Source organism: Cervus elaphus, chromosome 27, assembly GCF_910594005.1.
Source record: "Cervus elaphus chromosome 27, mCerEla1.1, whole genome shotgun sequence".
Taxonomy (NCBI): Eukaryota; Metazoa; Chordata; class Mammalia; order Artiodactyla; family Cervidae; genus Cervus; species Cervus elaphus.
In genome coordinates this window covers 31,989,509-32,014,230 of record NC_057841.1, presented here as the reverse complement: position 1 = coordinate 32,014,230, position 24,722 = coordinate 31,989,509, and the positions used below count along the sequence as shown (strand labels likewise).

Sequence of the window (24,722 nt, the reverse complement as noted above, 5' to 3'; positions counted from 1 at the left end):
CCATTATCATTTCACAGATGAGGAAACGCAGATTTAGAATGGTTATGTGACTTTCTCAGAATCACTGAAATACTCTGGCAAAGCTGGAAATCTGTCTGACTCCAGCATTTTTTTTTTTAATCACTTTCTATGTAACAAAAAAAAATGCTATTCCCTTCCACTGGTTAATGCAGAGTAAAATGCAGGGCTGTACATTCACGGTGCAGTGGCTTCCAGATGATTCCTTGCTACATCTTTCAATCCATCCACTGCTCCAACCAAGCTAGATGAATGTCCTGCTTTGTCTTAGCCTGTCTTTTGATCTTGATTTTTGCTTAACCTGGAATAGCGTCTTTCCTTGGTACTCCAACTTAAATGCAGCTTTCTTTACAGAGCACAATCCCTCCTCTAAACGTCTATAGTTTTAAAGACATGGTGGTTTAGTCGCTAAGTTGTGTTCGATTCTTGTGATCCCGTGGATTGTAGCCCGCCAGGCTCCTCTGTCCGTGGGAGTCTCCAGGCAAGAATATTGGAGTGGGTTGCCATTTCTTTCATCTTCTGCAATTAATAATGTGCTCCATCACTTAGTTGTGTCCAACTCTTCGCGACCCCACAGACTGTACCCCACCAGACTCCTTTGTCCATGGAATTTTCCAGGCAAGAATACTGGAGTGGCTTGCCACGCCCTTCTCCAGGGGAACTTCCCAACCCAGAGATCGAACTCACGTCTCCTATATCTCCTGCACTGCAGGTGAATTCTTTACTGCTGAGCCACCAGGGAAGCCCCACAATTAATAATGCTTTTAATATTCATTTCGTACATATTTTAAGTAATAAGAGCTTGACAACAATGACTATGCCTTTCCCTTGTTTCTCAAGGGAATCAGCTAAACTTGTGGTTCAGTAAATATTTATTAAATTAGTGGTTCATTAATATTAGTGGTTTAATAAATGAAAGAATAACATGGATGATTGTGGTGGGTGGCCTAGGGAGAGAATACTCTAAAATATATCACAGAAGTTTCCATTACATGAGATACCTATTTCAATTGAAATACAGCTTGACATCTAATAAGTAGATCTGAAATCTGAGAAATGTGAAGGTGGGGCATTATTCAGTGCTTGGTGTTCTGATGGAATTGTCTTTCAATAGCATAAAATTTCATCTCGTGTTGTCTGTCATAACTGGGATTTCTCAGAAGCAGTTTGATTCAGAATAGGGAAGTCTAGAATTGGGAGTTGAGGTGTCAATTCTTGGGATTGTCCTTATCTTAGAAAGTATAAATTGGCACCTGTGGTGGACGTGGAGGAAGCGACAGATTTCCTGCACAGGCATGATGAGTTGTGAGCATAGAAACCAAATCTCAAAGTTGGCTACTAAACCAAGTGGAAAAGATGCCTTTTGCACATGACAAATCAAGCTGGAAGAAGAATTCAAGATTCATGGTGTCTAGCCAGGCAAGGGTTTTCATATATTTCTAGTATAACATAGGGTAAAACCATAGGTTTTGGGTGTTCAGGTTTAATTTCCAGCTTTCCTACTTCCCAACCATGTGACCTGGAACAACCCACATAATTTCTCTGAGGTCTATTTTCCTCACTTGTACATTGAGAATAATAATTGTACTAACTTCATAAGGACTGGACAGATTAATGTATGTAAATTGCCTAGCACGGTACCTTTCACTTAGTAAGAGCTGCATAACTGTTAGTTATTGTATAATTATTTATTTACATATATCTTTAGTGGCACCTTTTTGGTAACAAGGCATTAGTGATATGTCCAGGTTAAAAATATCCACAGTCACATTTTTGAGTGTGTTGTGGCTTGGTTGATTGCTTGCATCATAACCCCAAATCAACAAAACATTTTGGCACAGTTGTTTCATCTATAAAATGGATATATAAAGTTTCATATGACCCCTTAATATTGCCAAGAATCAAAAAGGATAATGCTTGAAAGTTCTTTGGTGGTTCAACAGCTAAGACTTTGCGCTTCCAATGCAGGGGGCCCAAGGTTTGATCCCTGGTCAGGGAACTAGAACCTGCAGGCCGCAGCAAAGGTCTAAGATACCACATGCTACAATTAAGATCCAGCACAGCCAAATAAATAAATAAACATTTTTTAAAAAATAAAATTTCTGAGATCATTGCAGAGATCTCGCATTGAACTACAGTTGAACAAATGCAGGCTTTTTTAAAAAAATAAGATAATGCTTGGGGATTTGTTCTGTAACCTAAACAGTGCTGTGGTGGTTGTTGTTGTTTTGTTGTATCCGACTCTTTTGGGACCCCACATTGTGGCCTGCCAGATTCCTCTGTGGGCTTCCTAGGTGACTCAGTCGTAGAGGACCTGCCTCGCACTGCAGAAGATTCTGGTTTGACCCCTGGGTTGAGAAGTTCTCATGGAGAAGGGACTGGCAGCTCACTCTAGTATTCTTGCCTGGGAAATCCCTTGGATGGAGGAGCCTGGTGAGCTACAGTCCATGGGGTCACGAAGAGTTGAATACGACTGAAGTGACTTAATAACAACAACAAGGTTCCGCTTTCCATGGGATTTCCCAGGTGAGAACGCTGGCGTGGGTGGCCATTTCCTTCTCCAGGGAATCTTCATGACCCAGGGATCGAACCCATGTCTCCTGTTTCTCTTGCATTGCAGGCGGATTCTTTACTGCTGAACCACCAGGGTGGAAAAGGGTTAATCATTCAACAGTTCAAGGCTACTGAGCTCCTGTATAGGTTCAGACTGAAAAAGAGATGAACCAAGAGCATCTGAGGACTCTGGGAGAGTCTGTGGGGACAGCTTCCCTGGGGTCTCCCGAGGCTGTCTGTGGTAGCAGGACCCCGATCTGGTCTTCCACCTCCCACGCATTGTCAGCCCGTACATAGGGAATCCACTTCTCTAGTCCGAGGTGCACATTATCAAAGCTCCTGAGACTAATTTACAAAACTGGAATGCCAACTTATTACTCCAGCGTAAGAAAACACAACTGTCATGCAGGCTGAGATCAGCACTCAGGCATGCCTGTCACATTTTATCCTCATCAGCAGAACTACAGAAAAACCCAAGCTACAGTGAGAAGGGTTTTGGGGGTAAATCTGGAACTCATTCACAGGAAATAGAAGTCTCTGAATGCTGACCTAACACAGTGACTCTTCACAAATGTGTCAGTGCTGCCGAGGAGCTACAACACCTGAAGACGCTCAGCTAAGGTTGCCTCTTCTCCAGTGTGATTTTGAGTTAGTGCTTACAGCGCTTGCCTCAGTGAGCCCTTGTTTCTGCTGACATGGCTGACTAGTCGTTTCCTCTGCAGGATGCTTAACAAGTGAGCTAATAGAAAATAAAAAGAAACTATTTGTGGTTAACATCTCCTCTCCCACTTACACGTCAGGAAAGAGCAGCCAGCATTGTATCAGGTAAATTGTCCTCATGCTACTTCCTTTTCCCCAGGGGAAAGTTCATGTGCAGGAGAGATAAGGGAGATCTAGGCTAAAGGGAAAAAGGGAGGTGAGAGACTTCCCTAGTGAAATGCCAACTTATTACAGAACTGGAATGCCAACTTATTACTCCACCGTAAGAAAACACAACTGTCATGCAGGCTGGAATCAGCACTCAGGCATGCCTGTCACATTTTATCCTCGTCAGCAGAACTGCAGAGGAAGGCAAACTACAGTGAGAAGGGTTTTGGGATAAATCTGGGACTCGAATTACAGGAAATAGAAGACTTACAAAACCTAGTGGAGACTTACAAGACTTACAAAAGCTAGTGGAGGTGATGGAATTCCAGTTGAGCTATTTCAAATCCTAAAAGAAGATGCTGTGAAAGTGCTGCACTCAATATGCCAGCAAATGTGGAAAACTCAGCAGTGGCCACAGGACTGGAAAAGGTCAGTTTTCATTCCAATCCCAAAGAAAGGCAATGCCAAAGAATGTTCAAACTACCACACGGTTGTACCCATCTCACACGCTAGTAAAGTAATGCTGAAAATTCTCCAAGCCGGGCTTCAACAGTATGTGAACCGTGAACTTCCAGATGTTCAAGCTGGATTGAGAAAAGGCAGAGGAACCAGAGATCAAATTGCCAACATCCGTTGGATCATCAAAAAAGCAAGAGAGTTCTAGAAAAACATCTATTTCTGCTTTATTGACTATGCCAAAGCCTTACTGTGTGGATCACAGCAAACTGTGGAAAATTCTTCAAGAGATGAATACCAGACCACCTGACCTGCCTCCTGAGAAATCTGTATGCAGGTCAAGAAGCAACAGTTAGAACTGGATATGGAACAACAGTCTGGTTCCAAATTGGGAAAGGAGTACATCAAGGCTGCATATTGTCACCCTGCTTATTTAACTTATATGCAGAGTACCTTATGCTCAGTGCCAGGCTTGAAGAAGCATGAACTGGAATCAAGATTGCTGGGAGGAATATCAATAATGTTAGATGCAGTTGACACCACCCTTATGGCAGAAAGCAAAGAAGAAATAAAGAGCCCATTGATGAAAGTGAAAGAGGAGAGTGAAAAAGTTGGCTTAAAACTCAACATTCAGAAAATTAAAATCATGGCATCCGGTCCAATCACTTCATGGCAAATAGATGGGGAAAAAATGCAAACAGTGAGACTTTATTTTTTGGGGCTCCAAAAATCACTGCAGATGGTGACTGCGGCCATGAAATTGAAAGATGCTTGCTTCTTGAAAGAAAAGCTGTGACCAACCTAAAGTAAAAGTCACTCAGTCGTGTCCGACTCTTTGCAATCCCTTGGACTATATAGTCCAGGAATTCTCCAGGCCAGAATACTGGAATGGGTAGCCTTTACGTTCTCCAGGGGATCTTCCCAACCCAGGGATCGAACTCAGGTCTCCTGCATTGCTGGTGGGTTCTTTGCCAACTGAGCCACAAGGGAAGCCCTGACCCACCTAGACAGCATATTAAAAAGCAGACATTACTTTGCCGACAAAGGTCTGTCTAGTCAAAGCTATGGTTTTTCCAGTAGTCGTGTATGGATGTGAGAGTTGGACTATAAAGAAAGCTGAGTGCCAAAGAATTGATGCTTTTGAACTGTGGTGTTGGAGAAGACTCTTGAGAGTCCCTTGGTCTGCAAGGAGATCCAACCAGTCCATCCTAAAGGAAATCAGTCTGAATATTCATTGGAAGGACTGATGCTGAAGCTGAAACTCCAATACTTTGGCCACCTGATGCAAAGAACTGACTCACTGGAAAAGACCCTGATGCTGGGAAAGACTGAAGGCAGAAGGAGAAAGGGAAAACCGAGGACTAGACGCTTGAATGGCATCACTGACTCGGCGGACATGAGTTTTTGCAGGCTCTTGGAGTTGATGATGGACAGGGAAGCCTCGCATACTGCAGTCCATGGGGTCACAAAGGGTCGGACAGAACTGAGCAACTGAACTGAACTGAGATGAGAGACTTCCCTGGAGGTCCACGCATGCATACCAAAGTCACTTCAGTCGTGTCAGACTATGAACTGTAGCCCACCAGGTCCGAATGTCCATCGGATTCTCCAGTCAAGAATGCTGGAGTGTGTTGCCATTTCCTTCTCCAGAGAATCTTCCTGACCCTGGGATCAAACCCATGTCTCTCGTCTCCTGCACTGGTAGGCAAGTTGTTTACCACTAGTGCCACACGGGAAGCCCTGTGGCGGTCCAATGGTTAGGATTCTGTGCTACCACTGCAGGGAGTGTAGTTCCGACACATGGTCAGGTAATAAAGATCTTGCATGCTGCACACTGTGGCCAAAAAAACCAAAAATGAACAAATAAACAAAAAAAATCCCTAGACACTAGGTGGACAATTGGAGTGCATGTGGGGTACCTATGGATTTCCCAGGTGGCGCTAGTGGTAAAGAACTGCCTGCCAGTGCAGGAGATGTGAGAGACAAGGGTTTGATCCCTGGGTCAGGAAGATCCCCTGGAGGAGGACATGGCAACCCACTCCAGTGTTCTTGCTTGGAGAATCCTATGGAAAGAGGAGCCTGGCAGTTACAGTCCACAGGGTCGCAAAGAGTTGGACACAACTGAAATGACTTAGCATGCTCGTGTGCACACGTGTGGGGTACCTGGAATGGGCTCTCATGCAGCGTTCTAAGAGTATGAAGAGCCTCTGATGTGTGACACAGGGATGCTGATTGCCTGGACGTTAAAGCATTGAGACCTCGAGACTATTGGTAAAAGATTTCTGTGTCCAGGCTTAGCAGGGGGACAGAGGGCTGCTCTGTAAGCTCAGGTGGTATCAGCTGTGTCCTGAGTAGATTGGAGAGCAGGACATACCTGACTGTTTTGGTCTGTCTAAAACCCCAGGGACTCTTCTTGCATGATCTTAGAGAACTGGAGAGATGCCTTCTCCCATCAGTTCAGTTCAGTCGTTCAGTCGTGTCAGACTCTTTGTGACCCCATGGACCACAGCACACCCCGCCTCCCTGTCTATCACCAGCTCCTGGAGTCTACTCAAACTCATCTCCATTGAGTTGGTGATGCCATCCGACCATCTCATCCTCTGTCATCTCCTTCTCCTCCTGCCCTCGATCTTTCCCAGCATCAGGGTCTTTTCCAATGAGTCAGCTCTTTGCATCAGGAGGCCAAAGTATTGGAGTTTCAGCTTCAGCATCAGTCCTTCCAATGAACACCCAGGACTGGTCTCCTTTAGGATGGACTGGTTAGATCTCCTTGCAGTCCAAGGGACTCTCCAGAGTCTTCTCCAACACCACAGTTCAAAAGCATCAATTCTTCGGCCCTCAGCTTTCTTTATAGTCCAACTCTCACATCCATACACAACCACTGGAAAAACCATAGCCTTGACTAGATGGGCCTTTGTTGGTGAAGTAATGTCTCTGCTTTTTAATATGCTGTCTAGGTTGGTCATAACTTTCCTTCCAAGGAGTAAGCGTGTTTTAATTTCATGACTGCAGTCACCATCTGCAGTGATTTTGGAGCCTCCTCCCATAACAGACTATTAATAGGGCTAATTTTCAGACCACCAGATATGTATATGAAGACTCAGAATTGATTGATATGATTTTACAAACTAAAATGGTATATTCATTTCCATCTTTTGTTGATTTTGAATCTCAATGTAAAGATCTTTGTCCCAATTCTGTGGAGAAAACTTCTTATGGAATGAAAGCACAGAGGGAACATCCCTGATTCTGCCGTCCAGGAAAGCCCTGTCTTCTGGGGACAGAACACAGATGGTTATGCCATGGGTCGTGAGGCCGCTGTTGTTAAATGGCATTTCAGAAATGATGTGTGAAGTGCATGTGCTCAGTTGCCTCAGTCGTGTCCTACTCTTTGCAATCTGTAGACTGTAGCCCACCAGGCTCCTCTGTCCATGGGGTTCTCCAGGGAAGATGCTGGAGTGAGTTTCCATGCCCTCCTCCAGGGGATCTTCCCGACCCAGGGATCGAACCCACATCTCTTGCATTCTTTACCGCTGAGCCACTGGGTATGTAGACATTCATATTCCAGAGTTGGGTGGGAAAGTGGGCAAGTCAGTGAGAGCTCCCCAAGAAGAAGACGCCCTTAACTCTTACTGAATGCAGAGAGAAGGTCATGCGTACGTTCTTGAAGGAAGCTGCATTTGACCTTTTTCAAAGAAAGAAGCATAAATGACTTAACTAGGAGGAGGAATTTGCATGTACAAATTCCATTGGGTTTGAATCAACACAAACATTTTGGAAGCGTCTAATTTGAATGAATAAAACCTCTGCAAATATGTATGAAAATGACATTTCCTCAGTGAGATGTTTATTATAGCAGTTTTGTTTATCTTTTGTAAGGATTCATCCATATTCTCTTATCCAGGCAAGCAGCTGACCAGACACTCATGAGCCAACTGGCTTAGATTATGTGTGCTGCTTCTGATTAGGAAACTGTCCATAGTCTCTTGATCCCTTAGAAGTCTTGAACCTAAAATATTGTGTATTTTTTTTAGCAAAGCACTGAAGATATGAGCCAATCAAATCAAACCACTTCCAAATTTATTTACCTGTTAGAGCATAGTGAAATAATTTTTTTGTAATCATTATTTATTGATCCATGGCTTTATCTCTCTTTATTGTTCTATCCGTTGGAAGAACTTATGAAAATATAAAACAGTGAAGTATTGTAGAACCTGGAAATTAACTTTGAAGCTTTTGGGTTCTGTTATGGGACACTTCTCCTTTAATTAATGTCTTTTGAGATTATGATGATGATTTTATTTCTTTAGTAGTATTTATTTTCTCACTTATTTGGATTTTGCATTGCTGAAAAACCAAAGGTTTAAGAAAAAAGTTTGATGGGTGAGCATTCAAAATTGCAGAAGTTAGTGAAGATGAAAGATCCACTTAGAAGTAATCAGGAGAGGGATGTCATCACAAAGGAGTTGATGAGAAGGCAAAGGTGCAGGGTTTGATGAGGTCTTTTGGCTGTTTAGTTTGCTCTCAGATGATCAGGTATTTGAAAACTTTGTGTTTGAATGTTAGTTAGAAGAACACAGGATGAAGATACAAGTGTGGCATATGCCTGTGATATCTGAGAAGACTATCAGAAGGTCCAGACAGAGCCAGGAAGTGCTTTAGAAAAATGCTAAGAAAAATATAAAATGTGCATTTAAGGTTTGTTTGGAACAAGAAAAAAAGTTCAACTTACATTTTTGTCTTCTGAATCAAAAAGGCCTCTGAGTGCCTAAAAGCTGCCTCCTTTGTCATGGCAGAGCCTACACTGAACATCTTACCTAAAACACAGCCTATGTTCTCTCTGATTCCTTTTTGTTCTCCTCTTATTGGTATTAAGTTAAATTAATGAAAATGTACCTCCAAGATGGGACTTCCCAGGTGGTGCAGTGGTGAAGTTTCCATCTGCCAGTGCAGGAGCCTGCAGAGAGGCGGGTTCGATCCCCAGCTGGGAAGATTCCCTGGAGGAGGAAATGACAACCCACTCCAGGGTTCTTGCCTGGCAGATTCCCATAGACAGAGGAGCCTGATGGGCGACAAAAAGTTGGACACAACTGAGTGGCTGAGCATAGGCACGTACCTCCAAGACAGACTGAATTCAGGGCGATGAGAAATTGCAAGTTTGAGACTTCTTTGCCATTGGCGTCCTAGGTATGATACACAGAAGTAACCATGATGGGGCATGGGGAGCAGTGTGGGCCACGGACGTGAAGGGGAACTGCAAGATGAGGAGGGTCACGTCCCCAGGCATCCTTGGCCAGGGGTTTCTCCAGGGAGGAGGGAGTGTGCTCATAACCATTTATGTCTAAGTGAAGGGTCCTTTTGTTTGTTTGTTTGTTTTAGCACTTTTTCATGCAGTTTATTTCTATGAATAGTAGAGTTGTCCATTTCAAAGTTAAGTCAATAGAGGGACTTCCCTGGTGAACCAGTGGTTAAGCCTCTGTGCTTCCAGTATAGGGAACATGGGTTCAATCCCCATTCAGGGAACTAAGATCTCACATGACCTGTGGCATGGCCAAAAAAGATATATTAAAGAAAATAAATAAAAGTTAAGTCAATAGAAATGGCGTTTCCCTCAAGGTAGTCTATGGCATTTCTCTTAGTGATTCAGACAGTAAAAAATCTGCCTGCCATGTGGGAGACCTGGGTTCAATCCCTGGGTCAGGAAGATCTCCTAGAGAAGGGAATGGCTACCCGCTCCAGTATTCTTGCCTGGAGATTTCCATGGACGGAGGTGCCTGGCAGGCTTCAGTCCATGGGGGTCACAAGAGTTGGACACAACTGAGCGATTAACACTTACTTACTTAGAGTACTCTATGGTAACATAAATTTGGGGAATCTTGGATTATATGAAATTATATAAATGTGTGCATGAGAGTGCAGATCTTAGGGATTTCAATACCTATCAAGCTGAGAGTGGGGCACTGGATGTAATAGGACCATGAACCATCTGCCTCTTGGTGGACAGTGCAGTTAAGCTCCTGGGGGTGACAGAGGCTCATGGCACCCTGTTCATTGAAGTCATCTGCGTCTTCTGAGTTAAGGAGAAGGAGGTCCAGATATTTAGAATCTAATACACTAGTGGGTACCATTTTCCTGAAAGCAAGACATACATTATCCTACCTTTTAAGGTCACATGAGCTATACTCTAGTGTTTTATTTCAGACTGTTTTGTTTGCTAGTAACATTCAACCAGTTCAAACTGGGCATGGTGGGGGGAAGATAAGAACATATGTTTTTCATGAAAACCCTGCCAAGTATTTCCTGTGACTAGAATTCTGTGAAATTCACTTTGGAAAATATAGGTAAAGGTACAACATTTAAATTAAAATTCTTCATAAATTGTTAGCATCATAATGTAGTACATGTAATAGATGAAAATTCAAAGTGTACAAAATATCATTTTTATTTAATTTTTTAACAAATTACATATATTTTATAGAAAAAGAAAATGTAAAATGCTATTTCTTGGAACTATTGACTGTGAAATAACTTGGCTTCACTTTCAACCAGAAGTAGGAGACAATTGCTTATTGAATTAAGACAAGTGAAGAAAATATGATTCCTTTTATTATATAGAAAGATGTAAATGGCACAAAGAAATGAGTTTTCTTATTTGATTTGGATATCACATTTTATTTTTGCTAAGTCATTTCAGTGGCTTGTGTCTGTTACAGCTGAAGTGCTGAAGTGCCACAGCGCCTTTCTGGTCTGGAGAATTCTGAGAAAAATAGTCTATAACACTCTTCCCACTGTGATATTTTATGAAAATAGTGAGACAGTCTCAGGGAGACAAACATACACACAATACGCAAATAGACAACTATACACATACAAGCCTACACTTAATTTGAAACAGACATATTTTAAAATTTGCTATATAAATTATGTATTATACAGAAAGAGGACATTAAATTTCATTTAACCCCTCCCCTCTTTTTTTTTTTTTTTTTTTTAATGTATAAAATCCCAAAGAGCTCTCTCAGGCAACATTGTGCATTATAGAAAGAATTTGAATGGGGCTGATTCCACTGATTTCTTGGTCTGTTTCAACTTGTGGAATAACAAGTCACCATATATATCCTCCTCAAAGAATGAAGTCTGAAATAGGCATTTATCTGTGTCTGGATATGCAATCGTTAAGATAGACTCAGTCTAATTTGAAATATCATCAATATACTTATAATTTCCTGTGGTATTACCAATAATGGAATAGTGAATTACTTCACGTGTTATAGTTTGATGTGATTTCATCCTTTTCCCTCTGCTATTGGTGGTTCTCTTTTAAGATCCTAAACAAACCTTTCTCTTTACCTTTTAGAAAATCCTTTCTTATTTGTTGAGCATTGATCACTGGTCCTGGCTCTCACGGAAGAAACGTCAACATTGCCCTGGTGTGTGAAGTGTTTTCTGGAAGCATCTTTGATAATGTCAAAAATGAGGTCATACTGTTCTGGGAAGAGAGCATTTTTCATGAACTTTTGTTTCTTCTTCTGTAAGGCACTGATAATGGCAGAAAACAAGTCTTTGTCAAAGATAAAACTTTGTAAAACTGAAAATTTTTTGATATTTGAAAATATTTTTAAAAAGCAGAAATTTTGACATCGTCTCATTAAGGTAGTTTCAGCTTTGTTTTACATCATTCCTAAAGTAACTGGTGATGCCCTTTCAGGAAGGGAAACAAAGTCGGCACTGTTTAACATGACTCATCACTTTCCAGAGAGAGATAGAAATGTATAGTTGTCTTGTTTTTTTTTTTTTTTTGAGTGTCTCATAATTATAATTTACACATACAAATCCCACAGGCATATGTCACCAGCAGATGGCATTTATTAAAAATCCACATGCATTCTTGGATAGTTTGTGTCATTCTGCTTGAAGGCAAAGGAATGACTTAGATGACCTTTCAAGGACATTCTTCTTAAGCATTCAAGAATATGATCTGGAACTGTCCCACTGCTTGAAATGGGTTTATTTTAAATATATGTCCAGGTTGAGTATGTTTGCTGCAAGGGACACACATCCAACTTGAATCAGAGTAATAGAAAAAGTACAATGTATGACCCACTTATAAAAAAGTATGTTCCATGTCGGTGTTAAAGACAAATGAATCCAGAGACAGAAATGTGTAAAGTCTACTTTTCCTCTTTCTTCTCTGCTTCTCTCTCTGGGGCGTCCATTCTCTCCTCAGCAGATCGACTTGGCAAGGGACATGGCGCCAGTAACTGATGTCTCAGTCACCAAAGAGAAAAGATGATGAACATGAGTTTGAGCAAACTCTGGGTAATAGCAGAGGATAGAGGAGCCTGGTGTGCTACAATCCATGGGGTCACAAAGAGTCGGATACAGTTTAGCAACTGAACAACGACAACAAAGTCTGGACTGATATACTGGAAAGTGAAAGTGAAAGTTGCTCAGTAGTGTCCGACTCTTTGCACCTCATGGCCTATATGTTCCATGGAATTCTCCAGGCCAGAATACTGGAGTGGGTAACCTTTCCCTTCTCCAGGGGATCTTCCCAACCCAGGGATCGAACCCAGGTCTCCAGCATTTCAGGCGGATTCTTTACCAGCTCAGCCACCAGGGAAGCCCAAGAATACTGGAGTGGGCAGCCTATCCCTTCTTTAGTGGATCTTCCTAACCCAGGAATCAAACCAGGGTCTCCTGTATTGCAGGTGGATTCTTTACCAACTGGGCTATCAGGGAAGCCCTTAAAAAAAAAAAAAAAAAAAGAGCATGAACTCAGTCCCCCACCACCAGAAATTATGCCGTCAAGTTTCCCACATTTGGGGAAATTGCAGAGGTCAACACAAGCACGGTGCAATGGCTAAGCCTCTCCCTGGGAGGACCACCTTCTTGATCATGGTACCTCCCCTGCCAGGTAAGTATATACTGGAAAACATGATAATTCAAGCTTTTTGTGAACCATCTGTGCTTGTAGTAGTGGTTCATGCCTTCTGTTTCTACTTGATTGAAGATGATGAAAAGCCTCTGCTTCACAAAATGGGACAGATTCCCACTCCGACCTTTAGAATATAACCGTTCCCCTCTCCTTTAGGTCACTAGAGTGAAGTCATAGAATGAACTGGCTAGAGAGATGAAGTGCTGAGCCTATGAAGGGAGGAAATAAGCAGCTGAAAGTCTTAGCCAAAACCCCCTGGCAGGGCTCTGATGGTATCTCTCAGACTGGATTATGAGCGTACTGGAACAAGAGAACCATTACTGAAGGCCAGATAAAGAAGAGTTTGTTGATACAAAGCATTCTCCCATACTAGGAGATTTAATTACCTGGCAAAGACCGTGGAACTGACATGATACTGCTCTGACTCTTGAGATTTTGAAGAGAGTATTGGCCCTTTCTAAGCGCGATAAAAATGCCAGAACTGCTGCCGAAAATGGTAGAAGAAGGCTCAAAAAACTCACATGAGTGAGGCCGGGAATCTCTCCAGATGGTCATGTTCAAAGGGAGAGGACACTATCTGCCAGAATCGCTAGGAATGCATTAGTCCAAGGGCCACCTGCATCATCAAGAAGGGGCAGCTGTCTTCTACAAGCCAGGACTGAGAGGAGGGGACAGTCTTACAGAACTGGGCTCACCGATAGCAAAGGGTGATCAGATCCCAAAATAGCAGAGGCCCAGTGACAGCGTGTAGCCATCAGAGCAAGGTTTCCCTGGTAATAGATTTGGGGATGGAAAATTTAGGGTAGAAGGTTTATTTCCTTGCTAATTTTCTATCCGTTAGTGTATTATAAGATACTTTTACTGTTGTTCAGTCGCTAAGTCATGCCCAGTTCTTTGCGATCCCATGGACTGTAGCCCACCAGGCTCCTCTGTCCATGGGATTTTTCCAGACAAGAATAGTGGAGTGGGTTGCCCTTTCCTTTTCCAGGGGATCTTCCCCCAACAAGAACCGAACCTGTGTCTCCTGCATTGGCAGGCAGATTCTTTACCGGCTGAGCCACCAGGGAAACCCCTATTATAAGACACTTGGGGGCAGGGAATTGTCTACCTTCTTCTTATCTTCTACCATGCCTTCCTCCTTGTATGTTTTCAAGTACAGAAAATATTTTTGTACTCATGAAAGACTTCCAACAAATATTTGGAAGTGAGGCTATTCTAAAAGAGTGAGAGCAAGGGGCGTGAATATAGGCAGCCCTGATGCTGGAGTCCTTGTGAGATTTTGAGTGACCTAGATTTGGAATTTTCATAATATGTTTTGAAACATATCAGTTTCAAAAATTAAAAGTGGGTTTTTAAATTATAACCCTTAATAAAGTCATCTATCTCAACATTGAAGTGTTAAAGCACTTACTTAGGTTTTTGGTAAGCTCTTTTTTGAGAGGTATGGTTCCTGAACAGAAAGCCAGAAGAAAATCTTTCTCCATGTTGCAGGCACAGCCATTGTGAGAAGGGAGGAGGGCGGTCATGATCAATTTTGTTCCAGTTAAGAAAATGAAGCCTTGAACATTAGGAAGGAAAGTGTTGAAATAGCTGGATGCATTTCTTGGTGAAAAAATGTGGGGAGATTTAAACCAGTATTTTCAAAACTATGTTCCTGAGAACATGAATTTCATGTGTGATTAATGCATGTTCTGTGTCCAAAGGGTTTATAACTGTACCTAAGGTCAAGAAACTCTTCTTTAGTGTTCTGTGTGTTAGGGTCAAGATGAAAGCACACATATTAACTATTTGACTTTCACAAAATATTATAACATTCAAAAAAGTTTATATTTCCAGTGGGTGGCATGATTTCCCATGTCTCATAATCTTATTAAAGAATTAGGGAAAATAAATCTAAGATTATGATTAAGAAGGAGACTAAATATAAAATAACCTCACTGAACTTAGAGTTTTTAGATTTTTTACTATCTTGTTTTAAATAATTTTCAAGAGTTGAAGGGTTTAGTGTTTCTCATGTTTCCCAGCTTCCATTCTAGGCACATCAGAAAAATAGAAATCAACTGTTACACGGTTCCCCTTTGAAGGAGGTTGCACTTTAATAATTTAGCAATAATTTTATGTTTATATGATTAAGATGATCAAGAGAAGCATCATTTTGTAACGTTTATTAGAATATGTGCTCATTAAATCATACCTACATTAAAAATAGTCCTTTGGTCAACAACGACCAGTAGTTCAGACACTGTTATCACCTAGATATTAGTTTCTTGAAACTTTTGGCAGGATATTTAAAGCAAATATAATTTTGTTGATAATCTCCATTTATGTCTTTAAAATGTTCATAAATGTCATTTAAGCCCTTCCAGTAAGGTGGAAAATAAGTAAAAGTCATCAAGTTAAAGAATTTACTTTTGGCAAATTCAGTTTCCCTATTTGGTACTGTTTTATCAACCCACAGGTCTGGGAAGTGTACATGGTCCCCCCTTCCTTCACTCCTCAATAAGTGTTCAGATTGTTCATTTTCATCAAGGTGTGCATTATAGAAAACAGTGTAATACATTGCCTTTTGTTGGGGATTTTCATTCATAATGGATTAACTTTTTAAGAGAATGATGGCGTTTCTTTATGAATCAATGGATGAGGAAGGAGTTTGAAGAGGACCACCTAGAATCACATCATGTAAGCACTTTTTTTGATGTGTAAGTCAATCCTACCCCTCTTGGCATGTATTCTAAGTTGATTTTCATTAACTTAAGTCTTGGACTTGAGTGGATTTTGCTGTGGGCCTTGCCTTATAAAGCACAGATCCAAACAGATCCACCTTAAACCTCTCAGAGTAGAAAATTTTATAGGGTAGCACTACAGAGAACCCTATAACTAGTAGCTAGGCAACCAGAAGCAACTGTAAGGAAAGAAAATTTAGAAAAGGCCAAGCCAGTGTTATCTACATAATATTTGGTATTAAGAGTTTAAAAACATTATCCTGTGTTTATTAGTAAAACTTGGTTTTGCTACTCAGTGTCTTTCACGTATACCTTTACCTGAAATTTATTATATCAGTCTGTCTTACATCAGGCTTATCTGGAGGCTCTTTTAGAGAATTCGCTTAGCTGCTTGGCTCAGGCTACCTTGGTAAGAACTATAAATTAGTCCATGTTAAGCACTATCATCCTGAGAGGGAAGTACTGAACGTAATAGGAGCATGAAGCATCTGCCTCTTGGTGGACGGTGCAGCTAAGCTCCTGGGGGTGATAGAGGCTCATGGCACCCTGTTCATTAAAGTCAGCTGCATCTCCTGAGGTAAGGAGAAGGAGGTCCAGATATTTAGAATCTAATACACTAGTGGGTCCCATTTTCCTGAAAGTAAGACATCCATCCTACCTTTTAAGGTCACATGAGCTATATGCTAGTGTTTCATTTCAGGCTGTTTTGTTTGCTAGTAACATTCAACCAGTTCAAAATAGGGGGGATAGGAAATTCCAAGTATCGCCAAACCTGGGGAGAGGAATGGGGCTAGATATTTAAAACAATCAAACATTATTCTAATACCCTTGACATACTGTGTTTTGTTTGATTCATCCTTTCCTTTTATCACAAATTCCTCTACTTCCTTAGTCAATGGCACCAGCCTATGACCTATTCCCTTCCCTTTTATCATATGAGCTAAATTTGAGTTCTTCAGTCCCTATTGGAAAATTTCCAGTTAAGGACTCATACAGGCCCACCTGGGGTCCAGTGCTCACCTCTGAATCAGTGAACTATCACATAGCATGAAGTCACAGAAAGCATGCAAGCTCCCACAAGAATCAGAGTGCATGTGTATCTGTGTGAATGAAATTCCCATAGGCACGTGTGAAGAAGGAAAAGAATTGGAGGAAAAGAATTGGCATCTGCTGTACCTTGCACCTCACAATATTCTTTAGATAAAGATGAGTCACCTCATTGTATTCTCTTTAAGAAAAGGTATACCTACCCCTGCCAGGGATATGTTATATAAAGAGTATAATAGTCTTACAAAGGAGTTCATTTTCATTTTCCCCATCAATTTTAAAGTGACTCTTTCTCTGGAGAGAAATACTTCCCTTCTCATTGAATACAGTGACTGACAATGGAAAATAATTGTAGCCAACAAAGCAAAGAAACACACAGGAAAGCAACAAGGAGATGCAAGCCGTATGCATTAATTCCTGCATTTACAATCAACTCCCATGAAGCCTACAGTTAGTGACAAGTGAAGTCTGTATTTCAGAGAAGACAACCCTAAGGAAGAAGACCAGTACCAATGAAGACAGAAGAACATCCAGGTGGTTTAGAATGTAACCATGTGATGGAACATTTTACTTTCTATTTTTAGCAAGAGGAGCTAGAAGTTGTTATAAAAGCATTATAGTTCACTTTGTGTAAGTAGGCATAAAAATGTATATGGTTCTCAAAAGAGTTTGAGAGTGAAACTTTGCTTTGTAATACTCAGAACACAATTTAAAGATCCACTCTATGTACTGTTTATTATTGATACCTAACCTGATCAACTATAAAGTTTAAAATTCTGCTGCTTGTATAAATTAGGAAGAATTTTTCCTCCATAGCTATGGTTTAAAGACCTTTATTTTTACTTGAGAACGCTACCATCTAGACTAAATTAGACAACCTTCCTGCTGGATTGTGAAGAGTGGCTAGAGAAAGCTTGCACACAGAAGAGTGATTTGGGATAAGTTTTAGATGGAATTCTCCTCCACCATGGCCCTGTGATCTCAATTATATAATTACAAGTATAATCTCGGACAAAGATAATTATACATGTTAGAAGTTTCTTTGAACCTCTGTACTTTGGTTTTGCTAAAACTAGGTAGCGTGTAAAGGCTACTCCAGTGTGTTGAGGTTATGGACAAATAATAACTTGCTCATGTTTTGTTCTATATATTTCTTTAGAGTGGTCACTTGGTGAAACAGATATACAAGTCTAAGTGCACATAATGACATAGACACAGCATTCCAACATTGAAGGTTAATTAATCATTTGCCTAAAGGGTATAAGTTATGTTTAAAAAAAACAACCAATTTCCCACATAAATCTGGGGTACCAATGTTCAGCTTCCATTTAGGTCACCAATATTCAAATAATGTTGCTCCACCTTCCGTCTTTGGAGGGTTTGCCTAAAATACTTTCCCCGTGTTCACTTAGCTTGTCACCAAGACAAACACATGTGTCATCCAACTGAACACTAAAACATGATAGCACTTATATAACAGCAACAAAAACAACAAAAATAGGCATATATAGGTCAAGGAAGAATAAATAAAATTTTGTTTCTTTTGTATTCAACTAGGGTAGGTGTCCGGAGAAGGCAATGGCACCCCACTCCAGTACTCTTGCCTGGAAAATCCCATGGGCAAAGGAGCCTGGTAGGCTGCAGTCCATGGGGTCGCTAAGAGTCAGACATGACTGAGCAACTTCACTTTCACTTTTCACTTTCATGCATTGGAAAAGGAAATGGCAGCCCACTCCAGTGTTCGCCTGGAGAATCCCGGGGACGGCGGAGCCTGGTGGGCTGCTGTCTCTGGGGTCGCACAGAGTCGGGCACGACTGAAGCAGCTTAGCAGCAGCAGGGTAGGTGTCAATTAACAAAACTAATCACAATGACTTTTAATTTCATTGCCTCCTTTTTCATCCTCCTACCTGTATGTCAGTTTCTCCCACAATGCCTGTCTATGCTTTAATTATCCAATCACAAGCTATTCTGGTTAAAGGTTTTGTAATGTATTTTGGCTGCTCTGACTCTGGGTCAAATCTGTTTTCTGAGAATGTGACTAAAAGCATGCCAGGTCTGTTACTTTGGTTCCTAAAGGTGGGACATCTTCTGTGTCTCATACTGTTTACTCTTTCAATGTTAGATGCAGACTTTTCCTCACAAGCATTTGAAGTCCAATTGTGGGTCTATTTTAATACCTTATAGTCACATGTTTTTCCCTTTCTTCATTCACCCTTCAGGAGAAATGTCTTAGAGAAGTTATTCTATCTTCTCCTTCATCTGTCTTCCTTGTCTCTCATGCCCTAAATATTCCAGAAATCCAGAAAACTTCCTCTATCATCTTCTCTCCTGTGTGTTCCTGGTGGCATTATTTGTTATTCTGCCTGACCTATTGGGTCAACAGAACTCGGAACTTGTTTCTCTTAAAACAAAAGAATGTGTATTTTTCAATACACATTCTTAATCTACATTATTATCATGGTGAGTTTTCCCTACAAAGGCCCAGACTTTCAATCTGAGAGTTCCTGTTTCATTCCCAAGAAGATTTTAGTGAAATTTTAGATATTTAAGTGATAAAGATCTTTGTGTAAAGGACAACTTCAGGTTAAGATAATTTAGACTAGGGATTATGATTGCCTTTAAGATACAAAGATTCTGCTTATTGCTAAGAGAAGCAATAATACTTCAAAAGCACACTCTGTAGTTACTTTATGAATCAAACTATAAAATGCTCAGATTGTAGCTGCCATTCTTTGAACTCTAGTTTTTTCCTCCACTTAAAATAGATTTGGTTTGCTTTTTCTCAGGTTGGCACTCTGGCAGAATCTTGCATTAGAAACAGCCATCTCTATGGAGATATAGATTATAGTTCATGTTAAAATATGTTTGCTGTTGACATGCTTTTGGCTTAAATTGGTGGCACATTTAGTGGAAGTTTAGTGTTACAGAAGTTTCTTAAGATGATTTTGACAAGAGAAAAATGGTGCCATAAATATGATTAGAAAGAAACATTTTTTCAAACATTAATGTATTTCAGGTCTTGACTACTAAGGTAAAAGAATGGGGAATTCTGGAATGCTGGTTGTTAAGTTTTACACAATCGCTGGACCTCTCTGCAGATATAAATCAAGACGGGACTCACATAGAGTGTGCAGAATTTTCCATTGAATTTAAGAATGATTTTGGTTATATGGAAGATCTCTGAAAGGAAAATATTAGTTTTTAAAAACTCCAGAGCATGTTGGCTCTTCAAAATAAAGAATTTTTATGTTAAACTTCCTGAATATTCCTACCAACTAGAAACAGATGAAAATTGCCATCTGGGGAGAAATTTTTACAAATGTCTTATCTTAAGGATATCAAATAACTGTGGTGTTAGAGAAGACTCTTGACAGTCCCTTGGACAGCAGGGAGATCAAACTAGTCAATCCTTAAGGAAATCAACCCTGAATATTCATTGGAAGGACTGATGCTGAAGCTGAAGCTCCAATACTTTGGCCACCTGATACAAAGAGCCAACTCATCAGAAAAGACCCTGGTGCTGGGAAAGATTGAGAGCAAGAGGAGAAAGGAACAGCAGAGGATGAGATGGTTGGATGGCGTCACCGACTCAATGGACATGAGTTTGAGTAAACTCCAGGAGATAGTGAAGGACAGGGAAGCTTGATGCACTTTAGTCCATGGGATCACAGACAGTCAGACACAACTTAGCGACTAAACAACAGTAACTACAAGGATATCTGTGAACAAGAGTTATCCCATGCCAGTTAACTGTAGCGAGATCTCTTCCAAGACTGTTCTAACATTAATGAGCCCACACTAAATAAATATGTGTCATGCAACTATCATTTTTATGTGTTCTACAACTATCATTAGAAGCTGTACTGGGATATTTGGGAAGCTTGGGTATTTGGAAGAAAAAAAAATTTTTTTCTTCAAAGTCTTAAAAATTATATCTTTCACCATCATAAGTTACTTTCATCTTTGTCTCTGATTTGTCTAAATGAAATGGACATTTGGGAGGCAATGATTTTCCTGCTCAAATAGAAATAGCATAATTACTTGACTAGTGTTTTAGAAAGAATTCAAGTATCAAACAGAATAGCCTCTAGGTTATCATCAAAACCTGATATCCTGTTATTATATAATTGAGGCCATAAGGTTGTCAATATCAAACACATCCATTGCTTCCTGAAATCTGCAACCTGAAACTAAAGCCAGAATTTTAAGTCACAAAGATATCCCTGAAGCACTTGGGAAGTTTTCAGAGCTGTGTCAGGGGATTTAAGGAGCATTGCTCCCATTAATCTTGCTGAAAGTCTCATGACTAAATTCCTATGCATTGCTTTTAAGATTTGCTCAAAAATGTCTCAGCATACAAAGTATGGGCAAGTTATTCTTTACAGCTCTTACTTTACATCATTCTGAAACCATTTCTAAGTAATTCAGCACTGACTCTCCTCTTTTATAAAAGATCATAGAATACTTTTTGCCTACTTGAAATAATTACTTTTTGATTACATGAACTTTCACAAAGTGAAAACTGGTTTTTTGAGCATTGAGCATGACTGAAAGAAAAAAAACAGTGGTAAAGTTGAAAGAAATTATGGCAGGTTTTTGTTGTTGTTGTTGTTGTTTGTTTTGTTTTTTTACAAAAATGATAGAAGCTTAGAATTTTTTATTGCTTAGAATAGATAGATGGATAGATAGATCCATCACATGTTGCAAATACCAAGTTTAATGAGACAGAGAGTAGTTCATGGTCTAGTTGATGAGACAGGGAGATGGAAACATAAAGGATCCTAAAGAAATGCAACAAAAAAGAGGAACCTTAAGAATTATATAGGGATTTGAAGCATAGAGTCATCTGAGGTTTTGGATTATAGCATTAGATGGGTGGTGGTATTCAGTTACTCAGTCATGTCCAACTCTTTGCTGGGTAGTGTAGGACATAAAACAAAAATGTTATAAAGTCAGTTTTAAAGAGTTTTGTAATGCAATGATAATATGCATTCATTTTATAGGGAATATATAATCAAAAATTGAGGGAGATAATTTAGGTGATCTCATAAATGAGTTCACATAAGTAGACAAAGAGGCAGAGAGGTCAGCAAGGAGGCTATGCAGAGAGCAGTAGAGATGAAACGAATATGAACAAAAGAATTACCAGTTATAATGCAGAGAAAGAAATAGGTTGAAGGACCTGATTGGCGATGGGAGACAGAGGAGTCCAGAATCACTGGGATTTTTAGCACACTGGGTTGAGATATGATAGAAAATAGAAGAAAGTGAAAGTCGCTCAGTCGTGTCCAACTCTTTGCGACCCCATGGACTATACGGTCCATGGAATTCTCCAGGCCAGAATACTGGAGTGAGCAGTCATTCCGTTCTCCAGGGGATCTTCCCAACCCAAGAATGAAACCCAGGTCTCCCTCATTGCAGGCAGATTCTTTACCAGCTGAGCCACAAGGGAAGCCCAGAAAATAGAAGAAGCTCTCAGTTGAGGCAGAAGATAATGATTTCTGCTTCAGTTATGAGAACCTAGAGCTCTGTGAAGTTTGTGAATAATTGCTGAGTGATTTGGGGGCTGTAGATAACAGATTTTGAGACATCAGTTCATAAATGATTGGGTTGATGAGCCCATCTGGAGAGATTTTTTAAAAAAGGGGTAAATATAATGGAGATTGATGGGAGAATCTTGGTGGCAGCTGAGGTTAGAAAAAGCAAAGAAAAGGAGATGGAGAAAAGTGGTTAGAGAGATAAGAGGACCAGGAAAAGTCCCTCTAGAGGAGTTTTATCATTAAACTATGGAGAAACATCATCAGGGGCCCAAGGGCAAAGTAGTTGAGGAGGATGAAGCCTATAGTTTTGGTAAGTATGAAGTCATTGATATTTTTACAGACAGCATTTTTAGCAGAGTGGTGGGGATAAGACCTGCAGGGGATTTGGGAATGATCTGGATATAAATGATGACAGCTATGAGTAGGTGGCAGGAGGTAGTAGAGAGTTACCTTCATAGGTATTTTGAAACAAAACTAAGAAGATACATGAAAAAAAAAAAAAAAAAGAAGATACATGAGTCAATGTCTTGCAAAAGTACATATTGGAAGATGCTTGGGGTGGAAGAGAAACCTGAAAGTGCTTGCATGGTCGTACTGGAGAATCTAGTGGAGACAGAAAACCCTTAGGAAAGAGATTTGACATTTCAGTTGGTTCAGTCTTTAAGAAAGTGTTAAATTCAGTTCTCTGCCTGCTCCTCCATATACAGTCATGCACAGGATGATTTGCGTCATAATATCTGCTCAGAGAATTGCATATATCAGTCAGGATAAGCTAATTTTTGCTGCAAGAACACCCCCCCCCCATATTAGCGTTTCAATGAAATAAAGGTTAGTTCTTGTTTTGTGTCATTCTTTTCTGTGGGTTGCCAAAGGCAATCATAACATTTATTTAGGGATTCAAAGTGACAGAGGCACAATCTTGGTAAATACTCTTATAATCTCTACTGTGGGAGAAAGTGGGCATTGTGAAAGACACACTGGTTCTTAAAGCATTCTCATGGAAGTGACATATGTTACTTCTGCTCGTATTTCATTGGTCAACCTAGCCATAGAGCCGCCTGATTCAAGTGGTCAGGGAAGGGCAAGCCCACAGATGTCTGGAAGGTGAAGCGGAAATGCTGTGAACATTTGTAATGGTTACCACGCTGCATTAAAAGCTTAAAAGGGAACTGTTGGCTTCAGAGAAGATGGATGAGGGAGCAAAATGGGTTGAATTAATTACATTCTCCAGTGTTATTACGCTCCTTGAAATGCATATAATGTTGAAATCATCTCATAGGAACACCTGTGAAAGAGTTTTTCATAATTGTTTCTGAATGCATCTAATAAAATGAGACAATTAGCCTTCTCTAATGTATTAGTTATGATTAGTTTCATCTGCCTGTGACAAGCAACATATATAACAGTGGCTGAAGTAAGACACAATTATTTTTCTCTTTTTATGTAAAAGTCTGGATAAGAGATCCAGGACTTCCATGATCATTCAGGTCGAGATTTCTTCTACCTACCTAGTTTCTTTTTTTTTTTTTTATTTTGTATTGGTGTATGTGTGTCTCTGCTAAGTCACTTCAGTCCTGTCTGACTCTTTGAGATCCTGTGGACTGTAGCCTTCCAGACTCCTCTGTCCATGGGATTCTCTAGGCTAGAATACTGGAGTGGGTTGCCATGCCCTCCTCCAGGGAATCTTCCTGACCCAGGGATCAAAGCTGCATCTCTTATGTCTCCTGCATTGGCAGGTGGGTTCTTCACCACTGAGCCACCTAGGAATCCTGTATTGAAGTATAGGTGATTAAAAATGCTGTCTGTGATAGTTTCAGATGGACAACAAAAGGGATATAGCCATACATATACATGTATCTATACTCCCTTGTCTACCTAGTTTCTTCATCAACATTCATTTTGACTTCCATTTTGTGGTCCAAAATGCCTCTTTCAGCTTCAGCCATTTCATCTTTATTCTGGCAGCAGAGCACTTCCTGTAAATTTCACCACCGCTTCTGGATGTATTGCATTGACTAGAACTTAAGAGACTCACAACAAAGACTGGTCTATGTGGTCTTGATTCTGGGGGCCCATGCACTCTATTACCTTTTGGGGGTTCAACTTCTAAGTAAGAAGAGGAAATTGATAGCACATGACTGTCCATATTACATACTTCACCATGCCGGTGTGGAGGTTCCTCTTTTCTGATTTGAGGTTTCCTCCTGTTTCTAGCAATTCTTATCATAGTCTGGAATTCAAGACTCCACATTTCACATCAGAAAGGGGACAACTCAGTAGGGATACATTGTTAGAACTAGAATACTTCCCTAGCCTCTTACTCAGAGTTGGAACAGCACTTTGAGAGTGAATGAGCATCAGTATAGGCTTTGGTGCGATGTTATAGTCACTTCCAAGCTTTGCGTAATTCACAACTCATGGTGGGACGTGATAGTGGAATTGAAAAAAATTGGCCAGTATTTTCTGTTGCCTGTGAGTTTAACTGACAATGTCCTGTACAGAACTGGGTTCCATGTGGACTCCCTGCTGTAAAACTCCAGAGAGATAGTGAGATTTGGAGAGTGGTAGCGATTCTTCATT

General features: G+C 40.4%; 1 non-coding gene across 1 annotated transcript; it reads right to left on the bottom strand.

Moving 5' to 3' along the window:
- Positions 1-12,653: 12,653 nt before the first annotated feature.
- On the bottom strand, positions 12,654-12,819 carry LOC122685107. The gene has a single exon (XR_006338277.1). It is a non-coding gene; the product is annotated as a U1 spliceosomal RNA (small nuclear RNA).
- Positions 12,820-24,722: the final 11,903 nt, after the last annotated feature.